The following is a 13,445-nucleotide window of genomic DNA, read 5'->3' as shown; positions in this document are numbered from 1 at the left end:
ATACTGAAAGGTCAATTATATTGTGCAGCTTATCTCACCACCTGTAGTTATTTAGGTGAAAGCTCCAAAATGCTTGCCTAATATGTCTGTTTATCCAAAAGGAAGTAAAAAGGGAGAGCTAGAAAGATAGCATTGCATCACATTACATGGCAATGCAATGCACAGTTGCTGAAGTTGAACCAAAATGAGCTTGTAATCTGGCTTCTGCAACTTTGAACATGAAAAATCCAATGAGGAGAAGAAAAGCAAAGCCAAAGAGTCCATCCCAAAATCCGACAAACAAGCAAAATGAACAAAAAACATTGAATTCAATTCTTTCTGATTTTAGAAACTGCATTAAAGAAGGGGTGCACCGGTCCTGGAGATACTGCAATACCAGGTCAATGCGTGGAGTGGACAGAGCAAGCTCTTTTTCCATCTCCCTGTTCTAAAAATCCATTTAATATATGGTCCCCAGATAGGGGACGTATCAGATATTAAACTGATAAGAACAGATACTACACTTGATCTTAGCCAAAAGGCCGAGAAGCGATAACCAGAATTGGTTTCAAACTACGGAGCCACCCAAGGATCCTGAAAAGTCCATTTGTGGAGATGAGCTCCTGGGCTCCCGTTAAGAAGACATGTTGTCAACCTCTAGATCCCTTACATGCCTGCACTTTTCGGCTTGCTGCTGCTGCAATCCACGCGTTTTAGATCTGCATAACTCCACCTCTTTAAACACAGCACCTTCACCCCCTGCTGTTCCCACCCGCCTCAACACCGTTGGAAGGGAGGAGAACCAATTAAGGCGGGGGGTGGGGTGGAACGAGCAGCTGTCTACCCTTAGCAGGAGGGCTCCTGATTACATACCTCTCCTGCTGCTGCTGCTGGCTGTCCAGCAGCAGACTGAAGGTGGCTGCTGCTGTGCACAGGTATATAAAGGCTCAGAGCCTATTATGACACGCGCAGCCAGCGTTCCATTGCCACATTCCATCTACTGCAGGCAGGATACCTGGCTGGCTGAATGTCGCTGAGAAGCTCACAGAGACCGCCATAAGCAACAGTTTAACAGAATGCCACAGACTAATCAACCAAACTTTTTGGGTTGGGTTCTCTTTTATAGTCTGCAGGCATTAAATGAAAGAAGTCAGTGTTCCAGCAGAAGGAGACAACGTTTCAGAAAAGGCATTGTAGCAAACCAAAAAAGAAATTTTAAGCGCAGCAGAGTAACCAGCGCACATACCTGTTAGCTCAGGTGAGTTTAAAAGGCTGCTGTTGATAACAAGGGCATTTGCTAAATAGATGGTGTGTGTGCAACAATATACTGAAAGGTCAATTATATTGTGCAGCTTATCTCACCACCTGTAGTTATTTAGGTGAAAGCTCCAAAATGCTTGCCTAATATGTCTGTTTATCCAAAAGGAAGTAAAAAGGGAGAGCTAGAAAGATAGCATTGCATCACATTACATGGCAATGCAATGCACAGTTGCTGAAGTTGAACCAAAATGAGCTTGTAATCTGGCTTCTGCAACTTTGAACATGAAAAATCCAATGAGGAGAAGAAAAGCAAAGCCAAAGAGTCCATCCCAAAATCCGACAAACAAGCAAAATGAACAAAAAACATTGAATTCAATTCTTTCTGATTTTAGAAACTGCATTAAAGAAGGGGTGCACCGGTCCTGGAGATACTGCAATACCAGGTCAATGCGTGGAGTGGACAGAGCAAGCTCTTTTTCCATCTCCCTGTTCTAAAAATCCATTTAATATATGGTCCCCAGATAGGGGACGTATCAGATATTAAACTGATAAGAACAGATACTACACTTGATCTTAGCCAAAAGGCCGAGAAGCGATAACCAGATTTGGTTTCAAACTACGGAGCCACCCAAGGATCCTGAAAAGTCCATTTGTGGAGATGAGCTCCTGGACTCCCGTTAAGAAGACATGTTGTCAACCTCTAGATCCCTTACATGCCTGCACTTTTCGGCTTGCTGCTGCTGCAATCCACGCGTTTTAGATCTGCATAACTCCACCTCTTTAAAAACAGCACCTTCACCCCCTGCTGTTCCCACCCGCCTCAACACCGTTGGAAGGGAGGAGAACCAATTAAGGCGGGGGGTGGGGTGGAACGAGCAGCTGTCTACCCTTAGCAGGAGGGCTCCTGATTACATACCTCTCCTGCTGCTGCTGCTGCTGGCTGTCCAGCAGCAGACTGAAGGTGGCTGCTGCTGTGCACAGGTATATAAAGGCTCAGAGCCTATTATGACACGCGCAGCCAGCGTTCCATTGCCACATTCCATCTACTGCAGGCAGGATACCTGGCTGGCTGAATGTCGCTGAGAAGCTCACAGAGACCGCCATAAGCAACAGTTTAACAGAATGCCACAGACTAATCAACCAAACTTTTTGGGTTGGGTTCTCTTTTATAGTCTGCAGGCATTAAATGAAAGAAGTCAGTGTTCCAGCAGAAGGAGACAACGTTTCAGAAAAGGCATTGTAGCAAACCAAAAAAGAAATTTTAAGCGCAGCAGAGTAACCAGCGCACATACCTGTTAGCTCAGGTGAGTTTAAAAGGCTGCTGTTGATAACAAGGGCATTTGCTAAATAGATGGTGTGTGTGCAACAATATACTGAAAGGTCAATTATATTGTGCAGCTTATCTCACCACCTGTAGTTATTTAGGTGAAAGCTCCAAAATGCTTGCCTAATATGTCTGTTTATCCAAAAGGAAGTAAAAAGGGAGAGCTAGAAAGATAGCATTGCATCACATTACATGGCAATGCAATGCACAGTTGCTGAAGTTGAACCAAAATGAGCTTGTAATCTGGCTTCTGCAACTTTGAACATGAAAAATCCAATGAGGAGAAGAAAAGCAAAGCCAAAGAGTCCATCCCAAAATCCGACAAACAAGCAAAATGAACAAAAAACATTGAATTCAATTCTTTCTGATTTTAGAAACTGCATTAAAGAAGGGGTGCACCGGTCCTGGAGATACTGCAATACCAGGTCAATGCGTGGAGTGGACAGAGCAAGCTCTTTTTCCATCTCCCTGTTCTAAAAATCCATTTAATATATGGTCCCCAGATAGGGGACGTATCAGATATTAAACTGATAAGAACAGATACTACACTTGATCTTAGCCAAAAGGCCGAGAAGCGATAACCAGAATTGGTTTCAAACTACGGAGCCACCCAAGGATCCTGAAAAGTCCATTTGTGGAGATGAGCTCCTGGACTCCCGTTAAGAAGACATGTTGTCAACCTCTAGATCCCTTACATGCCTGCACTTTTCGGCTTGCTGCTGCTGCAATCCACGCGTTTTAGATCTGCATAACTCCACCTCTTTAAACACAGCACCTTCACCCCCTGCTGTTCCCACCCGCCTCAACACCGTTGGAAGGGAGGAGAACCAATTAAGGCGGGGGGTGGGGTGGAACGAGCAGCTGTCTACCCTTAGCAGGAGGGCTCCTGATTACATACCTCTCCTGCTGCTGCTGCTGGCTGTCCAGCAGCAGACTGAAGGTGGCTGCTGCTGTGCACAGGTATATAAAGGCTCAGAGCCTATTATGACACGCGCAGCCAGCGTTCCATTGCCACATTCCATCTACTGCAGGCAGGATACCTGGCTGGCTGAATGTCGCTGAGAAGCTCACAGAGACCGCCATAAGCAACAGTTTAACAGAATGCCACAGACTAATCAACCAAACTTTTTGGGTTGGGTTCTCTTTTATAGTCTGCAGGCATTAAATGAAAGAAGTCAGTGTTCCAGCAGAAGGAGACAACGTTTCAGAAAAGGCATTGTAGCAAACCAAAAAAGAAATTTTAAGCGCAGCAGAGTAACCAGCGCACATACCTGTTAGCTCAGGTGAGTTTAAAAGGCTGCTGTTGATAACAAGGGCATTTGCTAAATAGATGGTGTGTGTGCAACAATATACTGAAAGGTCAATTATATTGTGCAGCTTATCTCACCACCTGTAGTTATTTAGGTGAAAGCTCCAAAATGCTTGCCTAATATGTCTGTTTATCCAAAAGGAAGTAAAAAGGGAGAGCTAGAAAGATAGCATTGCATCACATTACATGGCAATGCAATGCACAGTTGCTGAAGTTGAACCAAAATGACCTTGTAATCTGGCTTCTGCAACTTTGAACATGAAAAATCCAATGAGGAGAAGAAAAGCAAAGCCAAAGAGTCCATCCCAAAATCCGACAAACAAGCAAAATGAACAAAAAACATTGAATTCAATTCTTTCTGATTTTAGAAATTGCATTAAAGAAGGGGTGCACCGGTCCTGGAGATACTGCAATACCAGGTCAATGCGTGAAGTGGACAGAGCAAGCTCTTTTTCCATCTCCCTGTTCTAAAAATCCATTTAATATATGGTCCCCAGATAGGGGACGTATCAGATATTAAACTGATAAGAACAGATTTTTTTTTTATCGAAAGCCCGAATTCGTGTACAAAACCCGAGTGCGCTTAAAAAAGTGACAAGTGCCGCAAAAAAAAGTGTACTAGGATGCTGGTCTTCTTGAAACCCTCTCCAAAAGGAGAAGGGTCCCCCAAACCATTCCCCGTCCCTCCGAGCCAGAAGGCCACAGCGAGGAACAGGGACAAATAGCCACCTCCAGCCGGAGCCAGAGGCGACCCAATCTTACCCCCAATACCTGCCCGAGTTCTCACCCGAGCAAGGCACTGGGAGCCAAAGACTGTGCTCCCCTCCCGGAAGAAGGGAGCCAACAGCGCTCTCCTCCCGAAAGAGGAGAGCCAGTGGGGTTCAGGGGGGAGCGGAACCTGATGGCCACACACTCCCCCCCTAGACCTGCCAAGAGAGGAACCCGTAAGGGAACCGCATCCCGACAAAATCCTAGTAAGGACGTGGACACACGTGAAAAAGTGGACACACAGTGACAAAAAAAAATTAAATAAATAGTGAAGGTTTCACAGTATAATACTGCCCGGACCTTCGACCGGGAATTGAAAAATTCCCCATCCTAAGGCCAGAAGGCCCGGAATAAGGGTGTGTGTGAAGAAAGAAATATTGAAGTGCTAGTGCAAATGTGCCATAAACTCAAGTGGGGTTCCCAATCCCAGTGAGTTAAGGCACCCCAGGGTCACCACTCCTGGGGCACTTCACACTTCGGGCTTTCGATCTTCCCCGGCCCAATGGCGTCGATCCTGGGGGGCCATGCTTTCCACCAGATGACTATATTAGCCACCTGGCGTACTAACAAGCGCCTAAACCCCAGTGTGCATAATGTATCAATCTACTAGGGCGGCCAACATCCAAAACCGCCTTTTCGAAAGATACTACACTTGATCTTAGCCAAAAGGCCGAGAAGCGATAACCAGAATTGGTTTCAAACTACGGAGCCACCCAAGGATCCTGAAAAGTCCATTTGTGGAGATGAGCTCCTGGACTCCCGTTAAGAAGACATGTTGTCAACCTCTAGATCCCTTACATGCCTGCACTTTTCGGCTTGCTGCTGCTGCAATCCACGCGTTTTAGATCTGCATAACTCCACCTCTTTAAACACAGCACCTTCACCCCCTGCTGTTCCCACCCGCCTCAACACCGTTGGAAGGGAGGAGAACCAATTAAGGCGGGGGGTGGGGTGGAACGAGCAGCTGTCTACCCTTAGCAGGAGGGCTCCTGATTACATACCTCTCCTGCTGCTGCTGCTGCTGGCTGTCCAGCAGCAGACTGAAGGTGGCTGCTGCTGTGCACAGGTATATAAAGGCTCAGAGCCTATTATGACACGCGCAGCCAGCGTTCCATTGCCACATTCCATCTACTGCAGGCAGGATACCTGGCTGGCTGAATGTCGCTGAGAAGCTCACAGAGACCGCCATAAGCAACAGTTTAACAGAATGCCACAGACTAATCAACCAAACTTTTTGGGTTGGGTTCTCTTTTATAGTCTGCAGGCATTAAATGAAAGAAGTCAGTGTTCCAGCAGAAGGAGACAACGTTTCAGAAAAGGCATTGTAGCAAACCAAAAAAGAAATTTTAAGCGCAGCAGAGTAACCAGCGCACATACCTGTTAGCTCAGGTGAGTTTAAAAGGCTGCTGTTGATAACAAGGGCATTTGCTAAATAGATGGTGTGTGTGCAACAATATACTGAAAGGTCAATTATATTGTGCAGCTTATCTCACCACCTGTAGTTATTTAGGTGAAAGCTCCAAAATGCTTGCCTAATATGTCTGTTTATCCAAAAGGAAGTAAAAAGGGAGAGCTAGAAAGATAGCATTGCATCACATTACATGGCAATGCAATGCACAGTTGCTGAAGTTGAACCAAAATGAGCTTGTAATCTGGCTTCTGCAACTTTGAACATGAAAAATCCAATGAGGAGAAGAAAAGCAAAGCCAAAGAGTCCATCCCAAAATCCGACAAACAAGCAAAATGAACAAAAAACATTGAATTCAATTCTTTCTGATTTTAGAAACTGCATTAAAGAAGGGGTGCACCGGTCCTGGAGATACTGCAATACCAGGTCAATGCGTGGAGTGGACAGAGCAAGCTCTTTTTCCATCTCCCTGTTCTAAAAATCCATTTAATATATGGTCCACAGATAGGGGACGTATCAGATATTAAACTGATAAGAACAGATACTACACTTGATCTTAGCCAAAAGGCCGAGAAGCGATAACCAGAATTGGTTTCAAACTACGGAGCCACCCAAGGATCCTGAAAAGTCCATTTGTGGAGATGAGCTCCTGGACTCCCGTTAAGAAGACATGTTGTCAACCTCTAGATCCCTTACATGCCTGCACTTTTCGGCTTGCTGCTGCTGCAATCCACGCGTTTTAGATCTGCATAACTCCACCTCTTTAAACACAGCACCTTCACCCCCTGCTGTTCCCACCCGCCTCAACACCGTTGGAAGGGAGGAGAACCAATTAAGGCGGGGGGTGGGGTGGAACGAGCAGCTGTCTACCCTTAGCAGGAGGGCTCCTGATTACATACCTCTCCTGCTGCTGCTGCTGCTGGCTGTCCAGCAGCAGACTGAAGGTGGCTGCTGCTGTGCACAGGTATATAAAGGCTCAGAGCCTATTATGACACGCGCAGCCAGCGTTCCATTGCCACATTCCATCTACTGCAGGCAGGATACCTGGCTCGCTGAATGTCGCTGAGAAGCTCACAGAGACCGCCATAAGCAACAGTTTAACAGAATGCCACAGACTAATCAACCAAACTTTTTGGGTTGGGTTCTCTTTTATAGTCTGCAGGCATTAAATGAAAGAAGTCAGTGTTCCAGCAGAAGGAGACAACGTTTCAGAAAAGGCATTGTAGCAAACCAAAAAAGAAATTTTAAGCGCAGCAGAGTAACCAGCGCACATACCTGTTAGCTCAGGTGAGTTTAAAAGGCTGCTGTTGATAACAAGGGCATTTGCTAAATAGATGGTGTGTGTGCAACAATATACTGAAAGGTCAATTATATTGTGCAGCTTATCTCACCACCTGTAGTTATTTAGGTGAAAGCTCCAAAATGCTTGCCTAATATGTCTGTTTATCCAAAAGGAAGTAAAAAGGGAGAGCTAGAAAGATAGCATTGCATCACATTACATGGCAATGCAATGCACAGTTGCTGAAGTTGAACCAAAATGAGCTTGTAATCTGGCTTCTGCAACTTTGAACATGAAAAATCCAATGAGGAGAAGAAAAGCAAAGCCAAAAAGTCCATCCCAAAATCCGACAAACAAGCAAAATGAACAAAAAGCATTGAATTCAATTCTTTCTGATTTTAGAAACTGCATTAAAGAAGGGGTGCACCGGTCCTGGAGATACTGCAATACCAGGTCAATGCGTGGAGTGGACAGAGCAAGCTCTTTTTCCATCTCCCTGTTCTAAAAATCCATTTAATATATGGTCCCCAGATAGGGGACGTATCAGATATTAAACTGATAAGAACAGATACTACACTTGATCTTAGCCAAAAGGCCGAGAAGCGATAACCAGAATTGGTTTCAAACTACGGAGCCACCCAAGGATCCTGAAAAGTCCATTTGTGGAGATGAGCTCCTGGACTCCCGTTAAGAAGACATGTTGTCAACCTCTAGATCCCTTACATGCCTGCACTTTTCGGCTTGCTGCTGCTGCAATCCACGCGTTTTAGATCTGCATAACTCCACCTCTTTAAACACAGCACCTTCACCCCCTGCTGTTCCCACCCGCCTCAACACCGTTGGAAGGGAGGAGAACCAATTAAGGCGGGGGGTGGGGTGGAACGAGCAGCTGTCTACCCTTAGCAGGAGGGCTCCTGATTACATACCTCTCCTGCTGCTGCTGCTGCTGGCTGTCCAGCAGCAGACTGAAGGTGGCTGCTGCTGTGCACAGGTATATAAAGGCTCAGAGCCTATTATGACACGCGCAGCCAGCGTTCCATTGCCACATTCCATCTACTGCAGGCAGGATACCTGGCTGGCTGAATGTCGCTGAGAAGCTCACAGAGACCGCCATAAGCAACAGTTTAACAGAATGCCACAGACTAATCAACCAAACTTTTTGGGTTGGGTTCTCTTTTATAGTCTGCAGGCATTAAATGAAAGAAGTCAGTGTTCCAGCAGAAGGAGACAACGTTTCAGAAAAGGCATTGTAGCAAACCAAAAAAGAAATTTTAAGCGCAGCAGAGTAACCAGCGCACATACCTGTTAGCTCAGGTGAGTTTAAAAGGCTGCTGTTGATAACAAGGGCATTTGCTAAATAGATGGTGTGTGTGCAACAATATACTGAAAGGTCAATTATATTGTGCAGCTTATCTCACCACCTGTAGTTATTTAGGTGAAAGCTCCAAAATGCTTGCCTAATATGTCTGTTTATCCAAAAGGAAGTAAAAAGGGAGAGCTAGAAAGATAGCATTGCATCACATTACATGGCAATGCAATGCACAGTTGCTGAAGTTGAACCAAAATGAGCTTGTAATCTGGCTTCTGCAACTTTGAACATGAAAAATCCAATGAGGAGAAGAAAAGCAAAGCCAAAGAGTCCATCCCAAAATCCGACAAACAAGCAAAATGAACAAAAAACATTGAATTCAATTCTTTCTGATTTTAGAAACTGCATTAAAGAAGGGGTGCACCGGTCCTGGAGATACTGCAATACCAGGTCAATGCGTGGAGTGGACAGAGCAAGCTCTTTTTCCATCTCCCTGTTCTAAAAATCCATTTAATATATGGTCCCCAGATAGGGGACGTATCAGATATTAAACTGATAAGAACAGATACTACACTTGATCTTAGCCAAAAGGCCGAGAAGCGATAACCAGAATTGGTTTCAAACTACGGAGCCACCCAAGGATCCTGAAAAGTCCATTTGTGGAGATGAGCTCCTGGACTCCCGTTAAGAAGACATGTTGTCAACCTCTAGATCCCTTACATGCCTGCACTTTTCGGCTTGCTGCTGCTGCAATCCACGCGTTTTAGATCTGCATAACTCCACCTCTTTAAACACAGCACCTTCACCCCCTGCTGTTCCCACCCGCCTCAACACCGTTGGAAGGGAGGAGAACCAATTAAGGCGGGGGGTGGGGTGGAACGAGCAGCTGTCTACCCTTAGCAGGAGGGCTCCTGATTACATACCTCTCCTGCTGCTGCTGCTGGCTGTCCAGCAGCAGACTGAAGGTGGCTGCTGCTGTGCACAGGTATATAAAGGCTCAGAGCCTATTATGACACGCGCAGCCAGCGTTCCATTGCCACATTCCATCTACTGCAGGCAGGATACCTGGCTGGCTGAATGTCGCTGAGAAGCTCACAGAGACCGCCATAAGCAACAGTTTAACAGAATGCCACAGACTAATCAACCAAACTTTTTGGGTTGGGTTCTCTTTTATAGTCTGCAGGCATTAAATGAAAGAAGTCAGTGTTCCAGCAGAAGGAGACAACGTTTCAGAAAAGGCATTGTAGCAAACCAAAAAAGAAATTTTAAGCGCAGCAGAGTAACCAGCGCACATACCTGTTAGCTCAGGTGAGTTTAAAAGGCTGCTGTTGATAACAAGGGCATTTGCTAAATAGATGGTGTGTGTGCAACAATATACTGAAAGGTCAATTATATTGTGCAGCTTATCTCACCACCTGTAGTTATTTAGGTGAAAGCTCCAAAATGCTTGCCTAATATGTCTGTTTATCCAAAAGGAAGTAAAAAGGGAGAGCTAGAAAGATAGCATTGCATCACATTACATGGCAATGCAATGCACAGTTGCTGAAGTTGAACCAAAATGAGCTTGTAATCTGGCTTCTGCAACTTTGAACATGAAAAATCCAATGAGGAGAAGAAAAGCAAAGCCAAAAAGTCCATCCCAAAATCCGACAAACAAGCAAAATGAACAAAAAGCATTGAATTCAATTCTTTCTGATTTTAGAAACTGCATTAAAGAAGGGGTGCACCGGTCCTGGAGATACTGCAATACCAGGTCAATGCGTGGAGTGGACAGAGCAAGCTCTTTTTCCATCTCCCTGTTCTAAAAATCCATTTAATATATGGTCCCCAGATAGGGGACGTATCAGATATTAAACTGATAAGAACAGATACTACACTTGATCTTAGCCAAAAGGCCGAGAAGCGATAACCAGAATTGGTTTCAAACTACGGAGCCACCCAAGGATCCTGAAAAGTCCATTTGTGGAGATGAGCTCCTGGACTCCCGTTAAGAAGACATGTTGTCAACCTCTAGATCCCTTACATGCCTGCACTTTTCGGCTTGCTGCTGCTGCAATCCACGCGTTTTAGATCTGCATAACTCCACCTCTTTAAACACAGCACCTTCACCCCCTGCTGTTCCCACCCGCCTCAACACCGTTGGAAGGGAGGAGAACCAATTAAGGCGGGGGGTGGGGTGGAACGAGCAGCTGTCTACCCTTAGCAGGAGGGCTCCTGATTACATACCTCTCCTGCTGCTGCTGCTGCTGGCTGTCCAGCAGCAGACTGAAGGTGGCTGCTGCTGTGCACAGGTATATAAAGGCTCAGAGCCTATTATGACACGCGCAGCCAGCGTTCCATTGCCACATTCCATCTACTGCAGGCAGGATACCTGGCTGGCTGAATGTCGCTGAGAAGCTCACAGAGACCGCCATAAGCAACAGTTTAACAGAATGCCACAGACTAATCAACCAAACTTTTTGGGTTGGGTTCTCTTTTATAGTCTGCAGGCATTAAATGAAAGAAGTCAGTGTTCCAGCAGAAGGAGACAACGTTTCAGAAAAGGCATTGTAGCAAACCAAAAAAGAAATTTTAAGCGCAGCAGAGTAACCAGCGCACATACCTGTTAGCTCAGGTGAGTTTAAAAGGCTGCTGTTGATAACAAGGGCATTTGCTAAATAGATGGTGTGTGTGCAACAATATACTGAAAGGTCAATTATATTGTGCAGCTTATCTCACCACCTGTAGTTATTTAGGTGAAAGCTCCAAAATGCTTGCCTAATATGTCTGTTTATCCAAAAGGAAGTAAAAAGGGAGAGCTAGAAAGATAGCATTGCATCACATTACATGGCAATGCAATGCACAGTTGCTGAAGTTGAACCAAAATGAGCTTGTAATCTGGCTTCTGCAACTTTGAACATGAAAAATCCAATGAGGAGAAGAAAAGCAAAGCCAAAGAGTCCATCCCAAAATCCGACAAACAAGCAAAATGAACAAAAAACATTGAATTCAATTCTTTCTGATTTTAGAAACTGCATTAAAGAAGGGGTGCACCGGTCCTGGAGATACTGCAATACCAGGTCAATGCGTGGAGTGGACAGAGCAAGCTCTTTTTCCATCTCCCTGTTCTAAAAATCCATTTAATATATGGTCCCCAGATAGGGGACGTATCAGATATTAAACTGATAAGAACAGATACTACACTTGATCTTAGCCAAAAGGCCGAGAAGCGATAACCAGAATTGGTTTCAAACTACGGAGCCACCCAAGGATCCTGAAAAGTCCATTTGTGGAGATGAGCTCCTGGACTCCCGTTAAGAAGACATGTTGTCAACCTCTAGATCCCTTACATGCCTGCACTTTTCGGCTTGCTGCTGCTGCAATCCACGCGTTTTAGATCTGCATAACTCCACCTCTTTAAACACAGCACCTTCACCCCCTGCTGTTCCCACCCGCCTCAACACCGTTGGAAGGGAGGAGAACCAATTAAGGCGGGGGGTGGGGTGGAACGAGCAGCTGTCTACCCTTAGCAGGAGGGCTCCTGATTACATACCTCTCCTGCTGCTGCTGCTGCTGGCTGTCCAGCAGCAGACTGAAGGTGGCTGCTGCTGTGCACAGGTATATAAAGGCTCAGAGCCTATTATGACACGCGCAGCCAGCGTTCCATTGCCACATTCCATCTACTGCAGGCAGGATACCTGGCTGGCTGAATGTCGCTGAGAAGCTCACAGAGACCGCCATAAGCAACAGTTTAACAGAATGCCACAGACTAATCAACCAAACTTTTTGGGTTGGGTTCTCTTTTATAGTCTGCAGGCATTAAATGAAAGAAGTCAGTGTTCCAGCAGAAGGAGACAACGTTTCAGAAAAGGCATTGTAGCAAACCAAAAAAGAAATTTTAAGCGCAGCAGAGTAACCAGCGCACATACCTGTTAGCTCAGGTGAGTTTAAAAGGCTGCTGTTGATAACAAGGGCATTTGCTAAATAGATGGTGTGTGTGCAACAATATACTGAAAGGTCAATTATATTGTGCAGCTTATCTCACCACCTGTAGTTATTTAGGTGAAAGCTCCAAAATGCTTGCCTAATATGTCTGTTTATCCAAAAGGAAGTAAAAAGGGAGAGCTAGAAAGATAGCATTGCATCACATTACATGGCAATGCAATGCACAGTTGCTGAAGTTGAACCAAAATGAGCTTGTAATCTGGCTTCTGCAACTTTGAACATGAAAAATCCAATGAGGAGAAGAAAAGCAAAGCCAAAGAGTCCATCCCAAAATCCGACAAACAAGCAAAATGAACAAAAAACATTGAATTCAATTCTTTCTGATTTTAGAAACTGCATTAAAGAAGGGGTGCACCGGTCCTGGAGATACTGCAATACCAGGTCAATGCGTGGAGTGGACAGAGCAAGCTCTTTTTCCATCTCCCTGTTCTAAAAATCCATTTAATATATGGTCCCCAGATAGGGGACGTATCAGATATTAAACTGATAAGAACAGATACTACACTTGATCTTAGCCAAAAGGCCGAGAAGCGATAACCAGAATTGGTTTCAAACTACGGAGCCACCCAAGGATCCTGAAAAGTCCATTTGTGGAGATGAGCTCCTGGACTCCCGTTAAGAAGACATGTTGTCAACCTCTAGATCCCTTACATGCCTGCACTTTTCGGCTTGCTGCTGCTGCAATCCACGCGTTTTAGATCTGCATAACTCCACCTCTTTAAACACAGCACCTTCACCCCCTGCTGTTCCCACCCGCCTCAACACCGTTGGAAGGGAGGAGAACCAATTAAGGCGGGGGGTGGGGTGGAACGAGCAGCTGTCTAC

The 13,445-nt window shown here is 45.3% G+C and overlaps 10 non-coding genes and 1 pseudogene across 10 annotated transcripts; all 11 read right to left on the bottom strand.

Annotated features, from left to right (window-relative positions):
• Nucleotides 1-342: 342 nt before the first annotated feature.
• LOC141234282 (U2 spliceosomal RNA) lies at nucleotides 343-533 on the bottom strand. Its single transcript, XR_012300264.1, has one exon. It is a non-coding gene; the product is annotated as a U2 spliceosomal RNA (small nuclear RNA).
• Nucleotides 534-1,645: 1,112 nt separating this feature from the next.
• On the bottom strand, nucleotides 1,646-1,836 carry LOC141234281 (U2 spliceosomal RNA). Its single transcript, XR_012300263.1, has one exon. It is a non-coding gene; the product is annotated as a U2 spliceosomal RNA (small nuclear RNA).
• A 1,115-nt stretch (nucleotides 1,837-2,951) lies between these two features.
• On the bottom strand, nucleotides 2,952-3,142 carry LOC141234280 (U2 spliceosomal RNA). The gene has a single exon (XR_012300262.1). It is a non-coding gene; the product is annotated as a U2 spliceosomal RNA (small nuclear RNA).
• Nucleotides 3,143-4,254: 1,112 nt separating this feature from the next.
• LOC141234545 (U2 spliceosomal RNA) lies at nucleotides 4,255-4,436 on the bottom strand. Its single transcript, XR_012300518.1, has one exon. It is a non-coding gene; the product is annotated as a U2 spliceosomal RNA (small nuclear RNA).
• A 794-nt stretch (nucleotides 4,437-5,230) lies between these two features.
• LOC141234664 (U2 spliceosomal RNA) lies at nucleotides 5,231-5,322 on the bottom strand (annotated as a pseudogene).
• Nucleotides 5,323-6,437: 1,115 nt separating this feature from the next.
• Nucleotides 6,438-6,628, bottom strand: LOC141234479 (U2 spliceosomal RNA). Its single transcript, XR_012300457.1, has one exon. It is a non-coding gene; the product is annotated as a U2 spliceosomal RNA (small nuclear RNA).
• Nucleotides 6,629-7,743: 1,115 nt separating this feature from the next.
• On the bottom strand, nucleotides 7,744-7,934 carry LOC141234278 (U2 spliceosomal RNA). The gene has a single exon (XR_012300261.1). It is a non-coding gene; the product is annotated as a U2 spliceosomal RNA (small nuclear RNA).
• A 1,115-nt stretch (nucleotides 7,935-9,049) lies between these two features.
• LOC141234277 (U2 spliceosomal RNA) lies at nucleotides 9,050-9,240 on the bottom strand. Its single transcript, XR_012300260.1, has one exon. It is a non-coding gene; the product is annotated as a U2 spliceosomal RNA (small nuclear RNA).
• A 1,112-nt stretch (nucleotides 9,241-10,352) lies between these two features.
• On the bottom strand, nucleotides 10,353-10,543 carry LOC141234276 (U2 spliceosomal RNA). Its single transcript, XR_012300259.1, has one exon. It is a non-coding gene; the product is annotated as a U2 spliceosomal RNA (small nuclear RNA).
• A 1,115-nt stretch (nucleotides 10,544-11,658) lies between these two features.
• LOC141234275 (U2 spliceosomal RNA) lies at nucleotides 11,659-11,849 on the bottom strand. Its single transcript, XR_012300258.1, has one exon. It is a non-coding gene; the product is annotated as a U2 spliceosomal RNA (small nuclear RNA).
• A 1,115-nt stretch (nucleotides 11,850-12,964) lies between these two features.
• LOC141234274 (U2 spliceosomal RNA) lies at nucleotides 12,965-13,155 on the bottom strand. The gene has a single exon (XR_012300257.1). It is a non-coding gene; the product is annotated as a U2 spliceosomal RNA (small nuclear RNA).
• Between the last annotated feature and the right edge of the window lie 290 nt (nucleotides 13,156-13,445).

This window comes from Phyllobates terribilis, unplaced genomic scaffold, assembly GCF_046119375.1.
Source record: "Phyllobates terribilis strain yellow unplaced genomic scaffold, ASM4611937v1 Scaffold_636__1_contigs__length_917067, whole genome shotgun sequence".
Classification (NCBI taxonomy): Eukaryota; Metazoa; Chordata; class Amphibia; order Anura; family Dendrobatidae; genus Phyllobates; species Phyllobates terribilis.
Note: the sequence above shows the minus strand (reverse complement) of the source record. Positions and strands in the feature narration are given on the sequence as shown.